The sequence below is a fragment of the Amia ocellicauda genome, chromosome 3, assembly GCF_036373705.1.
Source record: "Amia ocellicauda isolate fAmiCal2 chromosome 3, fAmiCal2.hap1, whole genome shotgun sequence".
Lineage (NCBI taxonomy): Eukaryota > Metazoa > Chordata > Actinopteri > Amiiformes > Amiidae > Amia > Amia ocellicauda.
Genome location: NC_089852.1, coordinates 22,549,227 through 22,565,721, shown reverse-complemented (window position 1 = coordinate 22,565,721; position 16,495 = coordinate 22,549,227). Strand labels below are relative to the sequence as shown.

Below are 16,495 nucleotides of genomic sequence, written 5' to 3'. Positions count from 1 at the left end.
GTTGTAGGTGCCAGTTTCACCTACAAACAGCTGACGTTTGCAGTGCAAAGTGCATCTAAACTGTCCAATTCGGAGTTCTGTATCTTCCTGTTTTATTGTGTTATTATTATTAACCATGTTAATCTTTTTGGATAGATGCACATGATAAATTATTTAAATAATAAGTGATTTAACAAGTGCATCTATCCAAAATGACTAACGTGTTTGGACAATGCACAATGTTCAATGACAACACCATCACTATAAAAACTACAATGAATCCACACTGCACTGCTTTCTTTACAGTACAGTAAAGGAGCCAATCCAATCTGAAATAGTTACCAAACGGTAGCATAAAGGATGTCCATCCCTGATCAGTATAGCTCTTGCTGGGTCCCGAGCTCTGCACCACACCTCTCCCAGAACCTCAGCTGTGCTCGTGATTCAGAACAGGGCCTTTCTCTGAATTACTGCAACAGCACCACCACGCTTCTTGGGAATTGGTGGTAAGGCTTGGAACAGAAAGCCCATGTCAGGGTGGTAATAAATTGATTTTTATTTTGGTTAATTGTTTTCCGACATGCTGGGGAGCATGGAGACCATCTGTGGCCCTGTTTTCCCACTTCAGTCCTGATCTGGAGTTCATTCCTCACAAGCTTATAATCCGTTTAACTTATTAGGCATTGAACGGAACTCATGGAACCTCTTTCCCAGGTCTAATATAGATGACAACTTAAAGAGACCTATCAAACCATAATGAAGGATCTGGGGTTTGATAACATTGCTGTACAGGGCTGAGTGTATCCTTCTCCTGGTCACTTTTTAGTGTTACATGTGGTTGCTGCAGTTAGAGGTCTACCCTGACTATATCCTCCCAGATCTTCTACTCTAACACACACCAGTTTCAGCTCTCATTTAATAATGGTGTGTTTCCATTGCCTGCCAGAGTTAGCTTAGGTACCTGGTCTATCCTTTTGCGCATCTCACTCATGTGTGATCTGCGTTTGTGAGGCTGCCCTTTGCCCGGGTCTTAGCCGGTGTGTGTGAATTTCCTGTAAAAACAAATATCCACAAATGTATTATAAATACAGCAATGTTACTATACACAAGAGTATCTAACTGTAAAATTCAATCAGAAAAGTAAAGTGTTGCCTGCAGAAATACATTTAAGGGAAGTTGTCAAATTATATCAGGCCTTAGATCTTTAAGTTGTGATTATTATTATTAGTAGTAGTAGTAGCAAAATAATTTATTTCATATTTATGATTTAATCACATCATAGTTGCTTTAAATTTAATTTGGCTGTTATGTGGTATTTAACTGAGTGGTGAAATGCAGTGAAATGCTAGAATGTTTACCTTACATTCTTTTATGTTGTCATCCAAGAATTAATCCAAATGAAAAAATATATCTCAAAGAAATGTCGGTGTTAAACAAACATTCACTAAGGTTTGAGTTACTTACATGGTCTGCTCGGTTTTGGAAGCTTATTTGAACATCTTCATTTGATTTATTTTAACATTATTATTATTATTATTACCTACTCCTTAAATGTTTTAATTACAGAAACATAACTGTCAAGCTTTAGGACCTAAGAAATACATATGATGTGTTTTCACTTTAGTTTGCACAGCATAGGTTAAAAAAAAAACAAAGATAATTAAAAATACAATAAACAAAAACAACAACAGCCTGTCCTTGGGCTTTATGTTCTCACACACAATCAGAAACTATTAAAATGTTAATTAAAGGCTTTATCTGCCCCACAACAGGCTGTAGCAGTTATAGAAGTATCCTCCGTGTTAGCAAAAACATTCCCAAATTTGCAATGCATTCTGACAATCTACTTTCCTTTAATTTTCATTTTTCTTCCATTCTTTCATAAATGGTTATGTTTATTTTTTTTTTTTCAAAATATCCCTTGTGGGCAAATGTAGTTTATGAAGTAAACATATAGTATTTGTTAAGATTAATTAAGCATTGAGCTGTAGTTCTAGGTTTTCATATATAAACAAAGAAAGTGTCAATGATGCAAAAACAACAGTGCCATGTTTAAAAATGAATTGGTTACACAGCTAAGTTTGTTTTTCTTATTTATTTTAAAATAAATGAGTTGATGACGATGTGAAGCATTGGAATGTGACGATTTTCTTAAAATATGCGTTGTAAATCATATTTTATTGTGTGGGTGGATTCCTTTTCAATGTATTGTTCTTGTGAAGGGATTAAACGTGGCATATTTGTGGCCTGCTTCTTTAAACACAGTTAAACACGAAATTGCCTGATTGTATGAGGTGGGCTCCTCTGTCATAGCGGTGGCGCCTGAGCTTTCTGTGGCGCAGCATCCTCCTGTCGCCGTGGACACCCGCACGTTCCCGAGTCACGTTGCCAGGGGAGATGAAAGTGCGTGTAAATGAACGTGCACCAGAGGTCGCTCATTCCTTAACAATGGGGATGCAGGAGCTGGGAAGGTTCCTTCTGTACCTACTTGTACCTGTTTCCATGGCAACCACATGGTGGTGTAGGTTTTATAAGGACTTGTCATGCAATGAGCTACATACCATAGTCCATTGATTCCTATAACCTTGGATAAAACAAAACCAACTAGAGCCATGATAATCATTGAAATAATAATAATAACCAGTTGCAATAACAATTGTAAAGCTGATTTGTGCTGTATCTGTGGACAGATGTATATTTTTCTATGCTTTCTGCATTAAGAAGGCCTGTAAAATACAGTATCTCCTACAGAAACACGACAGATTACTAAAGGATTGATGTAATCAAGCCAAGTACCCTGGGATATCTCACAGCTAGGCATGTTTTGCTTTCCGTAGTGCCAGGGGAGTCATCTGGTTAGTTTCAAGCAGCACCTATTTTTAATTTTCTTCCCTGAGCAGCTGAGTGATACATGACGGAACTCGGTGGCACTTCCCAGCTGACAAATTCTTGCATAGACCCTTGCGTTGGTGGCATGATATTGTATACCGATCCTCGGAGTTAGACACTCGCACGTCCTCCTCTACGCCGCAGTACTGCAGCATTTGTCTCTTGTTAGGATCAGTTATCCAATCCCCCAGGGCAGAGGAAACTGCTCACCATTCAGGCACTTTATCTGGCCTCAGTTACTGATAAGAACCAAGAATGTATGAGAAATCATTTTAAGGCCCATTTTGGACAGTTAATCCAGACCAGCTGAGTAATTAACACACACAAGAAACCCCAAAAAACAACACATGGCATAGCTATGTGCATTCTGGAGGGTCAATCTGGAGCAATATTTAAACTGTAGAGATGCTTTTATTAATGCTTTTATTATGCAAATGGGAGGAGCCTGGCTTTGTCATTAACAAGATGTTTCCAGTCTAAAACGCCACCTAAAGCTCAGAGCTGAAGAAGCTATGAAACTATTTCATTAGCTAGAGTCCCATTCCTTATTCACTGGACCAACTTACTGGCTACTCCCACTCCCACATATCTCTGTGTTGACAGACTGATTGGATTTTGAACACCCCCTAGGAGCAAAAGCTATTATAGGTGTTTACTGTGGTATTTTGCAGCATCTAATGTTTTCCAATTTAAGTATTCACTTCACAATACACTGTTCATAAGTAACATCATTGTGCTTTTGTATTGTCATTGTAAGACACGCTATATGCAAAAGTTCACATTTTCCTTGCTTCACTACAATTAACAAAATACAAAGTTGGAGATTCAAATTCCAACCTTCCATGTGTGTGGACATGAACATTACAAATACAAAACATATGTTCTAAAGTTTTTAGATTACAATACTCTACAATTTCCCCCCCACCTTAGACATTCGTCTCCATACTGTTTTTTTTTTTCCTTGGATGATAACACAAAAGCAATGCAGAAAGATTTTAGGCACTGAAATCCAGCATAGTCTTAAAAGGCAGGAGAATCTGATGGCTAAACCCTCCATGATCCTGTGCATTGAATTCCCATTCGAACGCATTCCAAGTATGTGCCACTGTCTGCCTGATGAAAAGGGTTGGCTGCTATCAGCTGTGAATTTACATTTACTGGCTTCTCAATTATGGGGCCCTGTTCTGCTGCATGAGCTCAGCTTCAAAAACGCCTGGAAGCGGCTCTGTTGAACACTGTCAAGGTTTGTGATTGTGGCTCACAAACAGCGATGCATGTTCTACATTCCAGACGTTTGTCCTCCATGTCTCACATCTGAATATGAAGGACTTGCTGTTTCTACCTCTACCTTGACCCTCTAGCATGCGAGAGAATTGTGTTTAAGTTTAAAACATCTTGAGTGACAGCTGGTGTAATGGCTGCTCTTTGAAGGACAGGGGGCTCGGGAGAAAAGTGTATCTGATAGTTTTTGTTAATTTGTTTCTTTGCTTTCATTGTCTGTTCTGTGTTGAGGGAGTGCATGTTGTGTGCACAGAGGAACCCTACAGAAGATCTCAGTGTCAGGATTGATGGCTTTGTGCTGTCAGATTACACAGTGAGCGCAGTTTACAGTGGTTTCCAAAACATCTGTTGTTAATATGCCAGTGAGTCATACACACAAAGAACCATATAAACACAAACAAATCTCTTTCTCTTTGTCACACACACACACACATGCACACACACACACATATTGTAGTCAAAGTTAAGGCAAGGGGTGTGTTATCTTGCCCTGCTGCTGGATTGATTAATTTCTATATCAACCACTGGCTTATCTCAATTCAAACAGCTGGAATATTTACAGTATTCTCTAGGCTGAAAGATATGAACACTGATTATATATATATATATATATATATATACACACACATACACACACACAGCATTATCAACAGCCTTTAGCAATTCACGGCTGGAGGAAGGCTTCCCCAATATGTTTCCAGTACTTGTTTCAATATACGGCGTCACTTTTCCATGTTCAGCCAGACTTCTTATCTCATCTTCCCTTCTTTTATGTGGACTCCTTGTTTTAATCTGTTTGGATCGGTTCAATAGCTTCCTTTGTCCATCTTACGCCTGTTCTGTTTGCACTGTTTCTGGCCCATTGCCATTTTAATGAGGTCACATACCTTTGTTCTTGGATCCATTTATTTGTCTTCTGTCTATCTTGTTTTTCCAAGCATACATCTTTCCATGCTTCTTTGCATTAATTCCAGTTTCTGTATCATTTTCTTATTTAGTGACCAGGTTTCAGACCCATAAGTGAGCACCGGTAATTTGCATTGATCAAATATTTTTCTCTTCAGGCAAATGGAGAGATTTCCTTTCAATAGTGTGCCGTATCTTCCAAATGCATTCCATCCAATTTTCACTCTTTTATTCTTCTTTACATTTCTTCCATAAGATCTCCATCTGTGTGGATTTGTTGAACAAGGTAGACGTGACTTTTGACTTCTTCAAGTATCTGTTCATCTACTTCAGTTTTCCTAGTTTTAACAAAACTATTGAACATGACTTTGTTATATGTATGTGTGTGGCAACATTTCCATAGCTATTTCTTATTATTTACCTTTCTGGCAGATCTTGTACCCAGTGCCCAGGACTGGTTGTAGGTGTGTTTTGTAACAGCAATGGGTCTGTAATTTGAACTGCTAAACTATACTACGGAAATTCCTGCATAGCCTCTAGATATCCCAAAATCCTTGGACTACAGCACAGGTTTCCACCTGGGTGGGTGTAGTTTCCCCGGCTGCAGCTAGGTGGGGCTGTGATCATGGCGAGGTGTCTGTTGGCATCATCTCCTGGCAGTGGGAACACATGGTGAGACACAGTGCTCCGTCCGCCTAGCCAGTGCCCTCTCTCCTCACTTCCATCACTTCCATATGGTCACCATGGAAACCAGGCAGTGGTATGCAATAACCTGTCACTGGGGAATTCCTTTATACGGCTCACTTGCCAAATAAGCATGTAGGCTCTACAGGGGCCTTCTCTGCTTTTCCCTAGCAACTGGTTGCTACGCTGCCGCTGTTGCCATGAACGGGGGAAAAAAGTACAGCATGTGAAAATCACTTCTAATCACCCTTGGCCATTGACTGATCACAAGTACTGGCATACGTATTACCGGATCCCCCTTGTATAATGGTAACGTTAATAGCGATAACAATAACCCATATGCTCTTGCAACAGCTGCGATATCTGTGTTTAGGCATTCAGGGAGATTCAAGAGATCAGTAGGCACTGGTATACCTATCGATAACAGGCTTGCTCTCACCCTGTCAAGTTACATTTGATCGGCCTCTAGCACCCATTCAGCCGTCTAATTGTTGAATCCCAAACCTGATTTTCCTCGGGTCTTTATGGTCATTTCATTATGTGCTTCCTTTTGTGCCCCAGACGATGATCTCTGCTATGCCTCACTGATGGATGATCCTTGCCAAATGGGATGGGGGCTTCATCTTTATAATGGACCCTAGATACACAGTCAGTAGGGTAGCATATGCATTGGACGCAGTGGATCTTGGGAGAGGCCCTCCCACCTAGAAACATTGCCATCACATGACATGAAGGGGGGGGTTATATATCCAACTTAAAGCATGCCATACAGTGCTTAATTCTTCAACTGCCGCCCCCACCCATCCCCCAGAAAATTGTAAGTGTAGCATCTTTGTGAAAGAAATGATCATAGAGGACACTTATTTTAATTATTATTATTATTATCATCCCTGCTTACCCAGGCTTGTGAATGCCACTTTCTGGTGTCTAGTGTTTGTCTGTGGTTACAGAGTTACAGGTCCCCTCCCTCTGAGCCACTGGTAGCTTTTGATGTTGGATTTCATCTTGCCGCCACACTTTGCATGGAATCTTTATTTCAGCTTGTTGACTTTACCATATGAAAATGTAAATTGAACCAGAAAAACGGGAGACGCCTCCTCACACAGAGAGCTGTGCAGTCTGGAACCCGCTCCACAGTCGTGCTGTTCGAGGCAATCACTCAGGATCATTCAAGAGCAGACTGGATGTGAATCTAAAAGTTACTGAGTAGGAAACCCACAAGAGGGCTGGAGTGGCTGCCTCTGGTTTGCAAATGTTCTTATATTCTAAATGCTGGCGCACTAGCCCAAGTTCAACTGTAACTCCAATGATAACCATTTGAAAGATGCAATATTTAATTTTCACAGTGCCCAGCTAAATAAAGAAAGGTGCCATTTTATTCCCATGTTCGGAGTGCTGGCACAGACGCAAATGTAGATGAAAAATTGAATGTGTTTTCGAGTTACTGACATAAGAAAACAGCTTCTGATTATGTTGATCAATATCCTCAGCCAAGTGTCCCCCAGTTCTGACACTGCAAGACTAAAGTCCAGGAGGTTTTCCGGCTCTCTTAAAGCACTGACACTCGCAGAACTGGGAAATGTAGATAAATGTGTCCTATTAAGACGATAATGGGGTAGGTATGAGCTCAGGATGGAACCAAACCTGAAGAATCTGCAGCTTTTCAGGACAAGGATTGGGGACCTCTGCCCCAAACTATCATTATAGCTTCCTTGAGAGGGTGTGTCCCTGTAAATAGTGAACTACTCTGCCTTTCCTGGAATTATACTAGACATCTTCGCAGCTTTTCGGCAATATAATGTGGACCCAGTTATACCAAAGAACTGGAATTGTTTCGAGTTGTTAACTAACTTCCTGCAGCTTGTTTATTTGTGGCTGCTTTCCAATTATTATATTCTGCAAAGCATTATAGCTGTGAATGTTTCCCTCCACATATTCTGATCTTCAAACAGACTTCAGACGGCGCTTGTGTGCTATAATTAAGCAAGTTGTGAGCCAGACAGATTCTCCTATAGCATATTTTCGATGCACAATTTAATTAGAGCAGTTTCATACCCAAAATGCCCAGAAGAGCTCTCTGAAATAACATCAGTTCTCATCAATCGATTGTAAAGTATTTTAGCAGATGTGCCTTGCATGATTTTACAAACACCAACACACAGTATTGCATATGCACAACATGACAAGAGTAATAAGCATTACAGTGAATAAGCTTAAAGGAGAACACACAGGATTCTTAGGTCATGATGTTTCCTCTGTTTCTGCTATCTAGTACCTTATGATATATCCTGAAGCCCTTAAAGAGCATACATGAGTCTGCTATTATTTGGCAAGTTTTTAAGCTTAAACTTTTAAAATCTTAAAGTGCAATACATCTTACTTATACACTAAACCAACATGTAAAGATGCCTAAAATAAACAATTCTAGCAGTCGGGCCTGTTGAACAGATCTGTTCAAAGAGATCCTGGAATGTCCTTAGACCCTATGCAGTCCTGATGCTCACGGGCAGCTTGTTCCACCATTCTGGGGCAAATCAAGACAAGTTTCTGGTTCATCATTGAAAGTCCATTTTGTGTTCATGTTTAGAATGCGGCAGGGCTGTGGGTTGAATCAAGCAGACTAAGCAGAGATTCATTTGGCAGAAGAAGGCTGGACAAGACTGCTCTGGTGTGGATTTAGACTGCTTCCCATTGGTTTACATGATAAATTAAAATCTGTTGTAAATATACGTTCCCTTAAAGTTAAAAAACATTTTAGTCACATTACCTTTCTTCTTAAGATTATTAGGAGCATGAAGGGAGTCTCTGGGCAGATATGTCTGACCTGTCTGAATGCAGTGAGTGTTTACAGAGTGGGGCAGATGGATGGAGAGCTGGAGTAAAATGGTTGAATGCTCTCCTCGAATCGGGCCCTCCATCTCTTATCCATCGCAAGACCACCTGTCTCTGAGCAAAGCCAGTGTTCAAATCCCATTTTTCTCTGTGGTCAATCCAACAGAGGGGGAGAAGGGGTAAGAGTCAATGCTCTCCATCAGCAAAAATCATTAGAAAATAAAATGTTTGGTGCTCGCCTACTTTCCATGGTGATTTACCCTGGTGCTCATCAGTGTATCCCATAAATGTTGCAATTTCAAATAATATGCTTTATTGACCTCTCCTGCAACTGCCACCACCTCCAAAAATCCTCATCCTCCATTCGAATATTTTCACAGTTGTTTCATCCATTTCCTATGTTTGAACAGGGTGTGGTGGAAAATATGCTCTAACTGATTTACAATGGGGTGTCAGAGGACCTGTAACTGTGTGTGTGTGTGTGTATGTGTATGTTTGTTTGTGTTTGCTGGTGGGCTGCTGGGAAGGGTGGAGTGGGTGCCATGTCCAGTAGAGCGTAGGACCATTGACTCTGCAGAGTCCTGCTATACATTAATGGCCTGCACAGATAAGCACAGTCCAAAATGTGAATTGTTGACAGACTCACCTCCCCCAGCCCCCATGCCCTGCCCTTAGACTCCTGTTCTTCCTGTCCTGAATAAACAACAAAAAACTGAGGAATAAAATAAGTGATCATGTAGTTAGACAGACAATTAGACAGACAGACAGAAACTGTAAAATAGGTAGATGGACAGACAGATGAACAGATAAGTTGGTTCACAGACAGATGGGTATGATGGATGGATTGATATAAATATACACCTAGATGGAAAGAAAATTTGACAGAAAGGCAAAAGACAGCCAGATTGATAGATAGGTAGATTTTGTATGTAGCCACAGCACTGTGACTTCTTACAGCATCTTTTTTATTGTAAGTATCCTTGTACAAAATCATCAGCCAAATAAAGCAATAAGAAAGAAAAAAAAAAGACCTCCCGTTTGACTCGCTTATACATACTAGGAAAGCATGTGCTGTTATGTAATATGACATCACTCTAAGAGGATGAATAAAATAGACATTGTGAAGCCCTTTTCTCAATGGAACAAGAATCCAAACAAAAAACAGCTGTGTGATGGATGGCAATGGCAAAATGGTCCCTGACACATTGCATTCTCCATGCGTGACATGGAGAGACAACACCAGACACACAAGGGAGCCCGCATTAACACACCCAGTGCCTGGTAATTGGGGACCTTGTATCGCATTATGTTGTGATGGCTCTGTTGTTATCATATTAAAAAATGCACATGGCAGAGTTGTGCATTGGTGACTCTGTGGTGTTGGTGTTTTCTGTGGAAGTCCGTGCTGAAGGGATCACTTGGCCGCTTTTGTTTGTGTGGATCGGCAGCCATGACACTACAGACCGGCATCAATCAGACCCAGTGCCGTGCTGCTATTCCTCTTTTCCGCCCACATCCTGGCTGCCAATGAGCCTGACCTTTCTTTAATTTGAGCCTGGCTTTCAAGTTCTCCATAGGGGGTCTAGGAATCCTGGCTTGGAAAAATACTGTTGAAATCCTGTGTTAATAAAGATCGAGATGTCAAAGTTTAGTTTTTTTTTGTTTAATAAAAGGATGTCTGTGTTGGTAGAGTTAGATTTCCAAAGCAATTGTTCTATCTGCATAATCTTGCCCAGTTTACCCTGGTACATTTACCATAGGATTGTTGCACTTTTATCATGTTTTTTACTATAGCTTCCAGTGGTTTCCTATGAGTTCAATATGCCCTCACTGTGCTTTACTGCACTACACCATGGGAATACCTTGATATGCTATGACTAAGACCCTTTGCATGACTTGGCTTTTTCCACTTTATTTCAGTCATGCAAAACACTGGGCCCTGTCAATGAAATATGTGTATTCTATGGTAGATCATGGTTTATTCATGGCAGGAAAGCACTATAAAGCTGTGGTACAACAGCAGTAAAACCATATTTCCAGGACAAAAATCCAACAGAGAATTGACAAGGGTGATCTGGAATTAGAGAGGCCTCCTCAGCCAATTACCAATGTATCCAAGCGGATGAAGGAAGACAGGTCGGGTTTGACAGGTTTTATGCAGAGGACTGGAAATTTCCTTGGGGCTAAAAGATACAAAACATGTACACATTTATAGATAAAGATATAGATAGATACATATCCTGATGGAGATATTGAATGGACTGAAACATTGATCTGAGTTTGCTTTCTTAAAATATTTTTTAGCATTTGGAGTAGTATTTTATATCTGATTTCCTTGTGGCTCCCATTACAATACGACCACCTTGCCTCCAGCAGCTACATTAACCAGAGATCCTTGTCTGTTTGAGCACTGGCATGTAGGCAACTGGACATCAAGGTAGGATTGTATGCAGCCTTTTGTTCTACTTAATGGGTATTTGTTTGCCATTGCTATTGCTATGTATCTTTTGTAGGTGGTTACATTTGCCTTGAATTTACCTAGGTAACAGGGTTACAGTGGTTTTTGTAGGGGTGTTGATTTCCACAGAAAAATAGCACAGTATTTGGTTGTAAAAAAAAAAAAAAAAAAGATTTAAGTGTCTTGTTGTTTCAAATTGCAGCCTATATCTCCAAAAATAAATAATAATGCTGACCTTTAAGATTTTGAAAATCATCATCGCTAATAAAAAAAAGGTGAAAATGAACACGATTTATATCACCTAAACCGTTGGGATAAAAACAACACAGTGATTAGGGAAGATTTAAATAACAGCAACAATTCTAAGAAACATGTTTGAGTTTACTACCAGGAAAGAGGTAAATAAGTCTCCCTCTATACAGACACATGGCGCATTTATAAACCTGTAGAATGTCAGTGAGTGTATTAAAATGTTGTATGTTTACTGACAAGATAATGCTTTATAAACATAGTCCATAACCCTGTGCCAGCAAAACCCAACCCCAAGAAATTATCGGTCAATCGCAGAGTTGTATTTTAATCAGCCATTGGCACCAAAATACTTGATGTGTAATCAATAACAGATGAGCCTTTTGTGTACGTAATTGCATTGTCACTATCGACCTGGAGCAATCTTACATATAATCAAATCATAAGATAATTAAATTACGATGTTTCTTTTTTTCTTCTTTGTCTAAAGACTTTGTCCTTTCACCAAAATGAAAAAAATATCTAGAATATCTAGAATAAACATATCTAGGGCAAACTGTATGTAAGACATGCCCGGGGGGGTTTGCGGTAGGGTTTTTGATGTAATAAAGACAAAAAAATTAAGTTATTACACATATACTGGATACACATATCACAGCTATTTATTTAATCACACAGGGCTTCCTATAAAGGTGGGACCGAAAATACTTTCTTCATGGGACAGTGAGAGAGGCAGACAGGAGGACTGCCGGTGTTGTGAAAGTAACTGACATTTTTGTAACCAATACAGAAGTTCTTTTGTTGTGAACAGGAAACGGAAAAGGTGGATTTAGCTCCCCAGTCCTCCTGCTTCAGGTGTTGGTAAACAGGTGTTGTCTGATCACTTGCAAGATCATACCAGTTATTTACATTCTTCCCTAGCTGAATGTTGAAACTCCAGTTGTGTTCTGTACTGCTGTTGGTGTCGTGCCGTTGCAGCAGTACAGAACACAACTGGAGTTTCAACATTAGCCAGGCAATAAAAATAAATAATATTTTCACAATTCTCACCTCAAACCAAAACATACCTGTTATGTTCAACTTATATAGCAATATGAAATAGACAGTGTATTCAAAAGTAATTACACTGTTTTCCATTTTATCCTGAACTATATTTTTAACTACATTTACATTTTTAAAGCCTTAAAGTTAATTATGAAGTATACACATAAAGTATTTTTTCTCTTATAGTTTATTCACTTGTACTCTCCTTCTCCTTAACAATACCTCATGGGTCTTTTTGTTTACCAACTCTTGTCAATAAGCTTTTCAAAGCAAGTTTGTTTTCCCTTTCCTTCGAAGTAGTGTGCCTTATATTTCTTTAAATTGTTTTTCTCTCTTTCTTTCAGCGTGTGTTTTATGTACAGTAGAGCAACAAACACAGGTATGACACTAATGTTTATAAGCTGCCCTCAGATGTTTTGCAAAAATGAAATAAAACAATCATAAAGAAGTAAACAGTCTACAGGGACAGACAGATAAACATATCATGAAATTAAAATACCCTCATCTTCAACTGACTAGGAATGCAAACAAAAATGGCATATCGCCTTTCATCTATGCTGGAAATAGCATTAACCCATTCTCCAGAAACATGTCCATGCATTGGACCAGCAAGTTACAGAGTCATCTCAGCATACTTATTTTTGTTTGTATGTTTAGGACTTTACAACCACAGGTAATCTAAACCCCTATGAAACCATATTTTTTCTCTCTCACTATACAGTACAACCCCGACAAAGCAAGGATACAGGGATTCAATTATAACATTTTATTTTATATAGTGCCTTTCAATAAATAAATATCAGAAAGTGCTTCACAAAGGAGCACATAGATGAAAAATACTTATATCCAACTTTATTAAATATATCAGCTCATTTACTAGAGTGTGAAGTTACTATGTACAACTTATGTAGTAAAATAATGGGGAACTTCACTACTTGTGTTTTTATGCAAGTGACCATGGAGCTGCTGTTATTGTCATCCTCTTGGCACAGAATGGTGCCAGCAGTTTCAAATCACGTGAAACTGGTGACTAAAAATAAAAAGGGGGAATGGAAACTTTAAAACTCTTTTCTCTTTTAACCTCGTTTTAAAGATTTCCGAGACACAGTTCTTGGCGAATGGTTTGAAGGGAACATGCAATATTAATCACAAAAAAGTGTACATCCAGTGCACAGCTGTGCGTTTGAAGATAGATCTTTGCAAGCCAGCGTATGCCAAAGAAAGTAACACATACAGTTCCGTGTACTGGCCATAAATAATTCAGTTAAGAGGGATATGTACCCTGCCCATATGAATATGAGGTCATATGTTCACCCATCCATCCATGCATTTTCGAGACGATGCCGGCGGGCATGGGGCGCAGCGGGGCAGGGGTGCACCCAGGACGGGACGCCAGGCCATCGCTGGGGCCGATGCTCAGGTGGCGATCTGTTAACTCACACACATATGCCTGTTAAAAAATATATATTTTATGATGTGTAGTTTATTGAACAGCGTCTGGTTCTGAAACAACTGGAAATCGACGTCAGTTTATAGGGGCTCAGCCTCCCGTTACAAAATAAAACGATTCATTCATGGTAATACACAATACAAATGACTAGAAGTCTTTGATCAGCCGCGGTCCGGCCTCCTCATGAATAATTAAAACTTATCCCAAGACAGCGACCCGCCCCTCTCATGAATTATTCAGGATCCACTCCTGTTTTCAAAGATCGCCCCGCCCCCTGCTCATGAATTATTCCGGCTCCACCCCGTCTCTCGCTGGCTGTGGCAGTGGCTCCTGCCCGCTGTACTGCGTCTCTCTCCGGCAGATGTGTGTTTTTGTTATGAAGCGACCCTCCGCCCGCGTCCGCCGGAGCTCCGGGACTGGTTCAGCCGACAGAGACGAGCCGAGGGGCTTCGCCTGCCTCCACCAAGCGCGCCGGGCTTGAATGCTCGTGTGCCGTGTTTTCCTGCTCTTGTCTTGCGGCGACATACATGCTTTAAGTGAAAAAAAAAGAAGCGAGCGCAAGTAGTTGGGCGCTGTTGGTCTAATTATATACCCAGGAATAGGAACTACAAACCCGGCTTTGAAGCAGAGGCAGCCCGCTCTTGGCTCGCACAGGCGAGGAAACTGGAAGCAGCACAAGGTAGGTAATCAATCATTCACAAGAGCCGAGGGATTTGTATTTATTTTTAAGCTGAGGAAAAAAAGTGCAATAGCGAAAAATGAACCCTGTGGATATACATGCTTATTATATTGTCTTCACCCCGTGCATTGATGGTTTCAATGGGGTTGTATTGGGATCCGCAGCTGCCTGTATCTGTACTGTATGTTATCAATACCAGGTGGGTTTAGCCGTCTACATCCGGCTCCATTGAATGCTTTTTTTCAATTCAGTTGGATTGTATATGCAAACACCACTCTGCGATCGGCTACAGATAATTATCATTTGTATTATTGAGTCAATACATGTTTTTTTTCTGAGGGGTTTTAAGTCGTAAACGTTATATCATCATTAATACTACTGCTACTACTGTTTTTGTTATTGTACGTGCATCCATTCATTGTCGTTTGAGCCGACTCCCTAGATAGCTGCACCAGTGCACAGAGATATGGCTTTTTATTAATTACAATGAATGGAGTGGGGGGGGGGCTATGCAGTATACTGGTGTATTAACTTCAATTGGAAATGCACAGTGTAAAGCATTTCAGATTACATTTGAAAGGAAAGGGGGAAGGAAATACAGAACACTTGTTTTTCTGTCGTCGATAGCAGCGGCTCAATTGACCGTCTTCTTTGCTGCTGTAACTACATATGCTTATAATAACAATACTGGTCAGGTGTGATACGTGTAGGACCCACTGGTATGTGCGTTTATTAATTGATGGATCTGACTTCTGTTTTCAATTGGATGGAGACCGAGAGACCAATTAACTGTGCAGAAAACCGTAAATAAAAACCTAAATGTGAACGTGGCGCGGTGTGATCCAGGTGAGACCGGGGGCGAGGAGCTGCGTGGGGGGAAGGGGCAGTGCGCCGCGGCGGCCGGGCTGGAAATGAAGACAATGCGTGTAAAGCACAAGTTATCGGCGGGGTGTGCAACACATTACCGTGCTGGTAGGAGGTACGGAAGCCGGCAGCACCGGAGGTAATGGAGAAGAACATTACTGGCACACTTCAGACGAGCCTGTTTTTCTATTACTCTGCGATGAGGAACAGCTCACTTTAATGCTTTTAAATATTCTCCAGCGCTTCGTGTGCTTTATAATACAGTGGCTGCGTTTCAGTTTAGGGCAGTGTATTTTACAAATGCTGCACGACTAGGGCGAAATAAGGACACGGCGCGTAGCGAGCGGCGCATCGGGCTGGGGGCTGGTGAAGCCACAACCAAGGGCTGACTTGTTTTGGGATACGTCTCTATATGAAACTGTAATTGGATTTCTCAGTAGAGCACGTCGTCTGCGTTTTGAATGGCTATCCTTAGCGATTTATACAGATTTGTGCTGTGCTGTGTGTTTAGAGGAGATTATGTAGGCTTGGTGCATGTAAGTAAATTGTAATGCACTCAAAAGGAAACCAGGGACTTACAGAGCAGGGGGAATGTAACATTTGGAGGTAACATTAGCTGACTCGTAACAATAACGCAACTGTAGCGTGTATAATTAACTTCTGATATTGTCAGCGTCTTCACGGTCAGTGGCAACAATTTAATCAAGGACTCCTTGTGGGGTAACTTTCTAGTGTAATGTAACGTGCTTAAGTGCTCCCCTTACCACAGTTGACTATTTAAAAAAAATACCCTTTTAATGAAATAATGTAAGCAGGAGCATACCGTTGTGCAAATATTTGTATTGATAACTCATTTGAAATAGTTTATGTGAAGGAGGTTAAACACGTATGCAATTATGTCTACCATGTACAAAGATCTCTAATTTCTGTGTAATATTAAACACCATCTCCTGCACGAAACCATCTCCTATCTGGGTTGAAAATTGAGAGAGCCACCTACTGGTGTAGATGACAGGAGAGCAGCAACCTTGTGAAGCTCTTGTTACCATTGTTTAAAAAGCAGAAGCTTAATTATAAGGGCAATATTTCTATTGCACACGTGATATTGGATTTATATATATATATATATATATATATATATATATACACACACCCAGTAGCTGCCAGCTGCATTGTTGGC

At 40.4% G+C, this 16,495-nt stretch overlaps 1 protein-coding gene across 2 annotated transcripts in view; it reads left to right on the top strand.

Moving 5' to 3' along the window:
* The first annotated feature begins 14,089 nt into the window (after nt 1-14,089).
* LOC136741212 (protein TANC2) overlaps nt 14,090-16,495 on the top strand; it is a 240,496-nt gene continuing 238,090 nt past the window's right edge. For both annotated transcript variants that reach the window (XM_066698500.1, XM_066698499.1), the window contains exon 1: nt 14,090-14,451. The gene's annotated coding sequence lies outside the window, so the exon portion shown is untranslated. The remainder of the gene's footprint in view (nt 14,452-16,495) is intronic.